The sequence below is a fragment of the Galeopterus variegatus genome, unplaced genomic scaffold (genome assembly GCF_000696425.1).
Source record: "Galeopterus variegatus unplaced genomic scaffold, G_variegatus-3.0.2 Scaffold3718, whole genome shotgun sequence".
Taxonomy (NCBI): domain Eukaryota; kingdom Metazoa; phylum Chordata; class Mammalia; order Dermoptera; family Cynocephalidae; genus Galeopterus; species Galeopterus variegatus.
Window position 1 is genome coordinate 124,687 of NW_007729829.1, and position 4,618 is coordinate 129,304.

The following is a 4,618-nucleotide window of genomic DNA, read 5'->3' on the forward strand; positions in this document are numbered from 1 at the left end:
AAGAAAAATGCCCCTGTATGCAGCCTACACAAGGATTAAACTTGGCTCCTCTGCCCACCAAACTCAGCAAGACACAGCCACCAGGTGCCTCCTGCACTGCCCCTACTGCATAGTCTTCCCTTTGCAGGCAGCCCTCACAGGGGTGTGGGGAGTTATAAGCAGAAGAACCTAGACTGGGCTGGAATGGAGATCTGTAGTGGACTGAGAACTACAGAAAACAAAGGTCAATGTGAGAAGGCACAATCCAGGTAGAACCTCTTCACCTCTTAGGTTCCCCTCTCCTTACAGCCAGCCTAAGGGCTGTTTGAAGGCAGGGTCTGTACTGTATTCATTTCTGGATTCCCTTCTTTTCCCTTCTCTGACCATTGGCACATGCCCGCCTCAGGGCAGGGTAGGCCAGACCATCCAGAGAATTAACACACTCTGGCCTCTCTGCCCCTTAGTGGAACAATCCTAATAGAATTGATTGAGCCTGGCTAACTGCAGCAGCAATCTTTGTCACTCACACAACTAAGGTGAACAACTTGTCCCAGTTTGCTTGGGACTTACCCCATTTAGCCCCGGATGTCCCATGTCCAAGGGAACCTCTAAGTTCCATAAAAATGGGATGGATGGATGGTTATCCTAAACACAATCTACTCTCTAACACAGCTTTCTTCCTTCCCTTCCCCACCTCACTTTCCAACTTCAACTGGCTTTTCCTGGTATCACCTCCCAACTAAAGTACTTTCACCTAAATCCTTATGTCAGGGTCCACGTCTGGGAACAGCCAAACTAAGACAAGCCCTGGAGTCCAATAGGCGTCTAACTGGCAGAGGTAGTGCACTACGGCCACACATGTGTGCTCCCCCAAACTCCAGGGGGTGCCATTCACATAGACTAGGATGTGAACCATCTTCCTAGCAGAGCACAGTACAGTCCTGCATAACAGCTGGTGTCTCTGGCTGGACCCTCTGTCAGTTGGTTCTAGGATGAAATTCTCCTTTCCCCACCTCCTACGGGAAAGAAAGGCACACATTATGGGAGAAAATCTTCCCATGAAGACGGAGCAGGTTTCATCCTCTCCCGCCCTTCTCCTGCTCGCCCTGGCCCTGCCCTGCCCTTTTCCAGATGTTCCCGTTTAGTCATGGTGGGAACTGAGTGGCGGACGAACAACGCGACTGTGCCTGCACACCCTTCCCAGCAGATTGAGCTGTGGCAGCTGGGCTTGCCCAGCCGGGGAGAGCTCTGTGCAGACGGCGATTATGCACGGGAAACCAGAGAGCCTTAGGGACCAGACAGCGATAGTGGTGCCTCTGCGGTTCTCACTCAACTTCAATTAGCAGCCCTGAAATTAGGAACGGCCCTCTGCTCTTTCGCATGCCTCCCACAGGCACCAGTTTGGCCTCACCTGGGAGACAGCCCGCCCCAGGGATGGGAGCAGCTCTAGCAGTGGACATCTGGACACCCCTAATGAGGCCAGCCCAGGATGGGAGCACAGCTAATTGCTCAAATCAGCCGTGATGTCTGGCTTCCAGCTGCCATGTCTGGCAGCACCGTGTGGATGTCTTGAGTTTACTGTGAGGTTGGGACTGAGAGACCCCGAGGAATGGGGAATGTCAGCTGGGGTTCATGCTGAAGCAATTAAGAAGACATTTGTTACAGGTGAAGAATGGTGGGATCGTGAAATAAAAATATCACAGCTTGCTGTCATCTTACCAGGAAATCCGCAGTCCCCAGCCAAGACCGGCCATTCCAGGAATACTGAGCATGTGGTGTGTAATTGCAGAAGAAGCACAGGAAGGCTGGGAAATGTTCTGAGTCCTGAATTGGGAGCCTGGGTTCTCAAGATGCAAATTGACCAGATTATTGCCCTTCCTCACATTCCTCTTCTCACACTTAAAAAACAGGAGGACTCTACTTACCCACCCCACACCCAGACCTGATTCACACTAAAGCTAATGAAGTGTAAGACTCCGGGCCCCTCACTGGCACAGGCCCTGGAAAGAACCCTAGCAGTGTTTTACACGATGCACTACTTTTTTGCAAAATGTGTAAAAGAAAGAATATTTTAACCATAATCAATTAGACCACTGTCTCTTTCCACTCTGACTTCCCCTCAGTCCTCTATTATCAGGTGGTGTTGGTTTAGCTAAAAGAGAGTTGGATCTAGGGTACATTTAGTTTTGATTTAGTGAGATATATAAACATTTAGGCCAAATGAAAGTATTCTCTTACCAGGAGTATACTTGATAACTCAATGTATATGATTATAAATGTGCTATACAATGAAGTCAGTTTTCTTTTTTTGTATTTATTTTTTATTTTAATTTATCAATATACAGTGTAGTTGATTTTCATGTCCCTTTACCAATTCCTCCTTCCCCCATCTCTCTCCCCCTCCCCCCTCCATCAACATCATATCTGTTCACTTACCTTAAGTTCAAGGAATTATTGTGATTGTTGTGTCTTCTTTCCCCCCCACACATTTATTTGTTTGTATATTTCTTTATTTATTTTTTAGCTCCCCCATATAAGTGAGAACATGCAGTATTTCTCTTTCCATGCCTGGCTTACAATGAAATTCATTTTCATAGGTTTCTACTTGAAATCAAAATAAATTACTCTGACATTAACAAGTGAGTTGTAACAACAAAAAAATTTTTTGGTCATTCCAAAAGCAATTCATTAAAAGAGATACATTTTAAATAGAAGTAATACATACACTCTTGGATTGTTAAGTAGTTCAATTTTAAAGGAAAAGAAAGCTATATCAACACATTGGGAAAAGGAATTTAATTTCGTGCTGATTGTACTGGCACTGAAAAAATAACAGAACTCACAACATCACTACAAGGTCATGAAAGGCAAACAGTTAATGAGAGCAACAATTCAAGGGGCATTTAATAGTCACTGCTGAAGAAAACTTGATCAACAACAAAAAACAAACAACTTGATTAAAAAATGGGCAAAGGACTTCAGTAAAAATTTCTCTAAAGAAAATATACAAATGGACAATAAGCACCTGAAAAGACTCTCAACATCACTAATCACTAGGAAAATGCAAATCACAATGATAACAAGATACCACCTCGCACCCATCAGGATAAACCAAAAAAAAAAAGAAAAAGAGAGAGAGAGAGAAAGAGAGAGAGAGAAGGAAGGAACAAGTGTTAACAAGAACGTGGAGAAACTGGAGCACAGTAAGGAATGTAAAAATGGTGCAGCCTCTATGAAAAACAGTATGGTAGTTCCTCAAAAATGTAGAAATAGAATTACCATATGATCTCTTGAGTATATACGCAAAAGAATTAAAAGCGAGGTCTGAAAGAGATATTTGTAACCCTCATGTTCTTAGCAGTATTATTTTCCATGGCCAAAAGGTGGAAGTAACTCAAGTGTTCACTGACAGACGAATGGATAAGCAAACTGTGGTACGATATACATACAATGGAATAGTACTCGGTATTAAAAAGGAAAGGAATTCCAACACATGCAACAACATGGATAAACCTTGAGGACAGTATGGTAATTGAAATTAAGCCAGTCACAAAAAGACAAATACTGTCTGATTCCCCTTACATGACTGACTTAGGGTAGTCAAACTCACAGAGGCCTAAAGTAGAATGGGGGTTACTAAGGGTTGGGGGTGAGGGGAAAATGGGGGCTGTTTAATGGGTGTAGACAAGGAACCTGGGGATGTCCTTCCTTACGCCCATCCTTCAGCACAGCAGAGCTCTTGGGGACACTTGAGCTTTGGTCTCTATCATTTCCTGAGAGTTGTTTAGTGGGCATACAGTTTTCAGTTTTGCAAGATAAAAAGAGTTCTGGACATTGCTTGTACAACAACATGAGTGTACTTGATGCCACTGAACTGCATGCAAAAATGGTTAAAATGGTACATTTTATGTTATGGGTATTTTAACACAATTAAAAATTTTTAAATATTAAAAAAAAATTCAAAATGCTTTAAATCTTACTGCTCACACACGAGAGAAAAGTGATTGAGGGGTTCCCAAATTTACGATTTGACAATTCTAAAAATTCACAACATTGCTAATAATAAGTCATAAAACTGACAGGAAATATACTTAAGTGATCAATAAGTTTTTAAAAAGCAAATTTCAATCAACATGGAGGAAAGACTTAATTATCTTTTTTCTCACTATAGAAAATATTATAAAATTACTGACATAAAAGTCAATGAAAGAGTTTTCATCCAAAAATGTACAGAAAAGTGTTACAAAGGTAGTTCATTAACTAATTAATTTAAAAAATGTAATTTTCTAGATTCTGTGATGCTCTTAATATTTTGTAAGCATTTTTGAATTTGTCACTTTTGTTGTGATTTATTTTCTCATTCTAACTTAAGTTTTTACTTTAGTATGGAATTTTATATTCTTTTTCTTAAAGAGGGTCCCCAGTTGTATGAGCATAAGGCCCCAAGGAACCTGGGTATGTCCTTCCTTATGCCCAACACAGCAGTGCCCTTGGGGACACTTGAGCTTTAGCCTGTATCTATTCCTAACAGAAGTGAAGTCAAAGGAACCACATGGCTGTGTCACTGCCTGTACGGTCTTGAGTTCATGCAGTCACAACCTGGTCTTCATTTTCTCTGTGTTAAAATGGGGAAAATTCC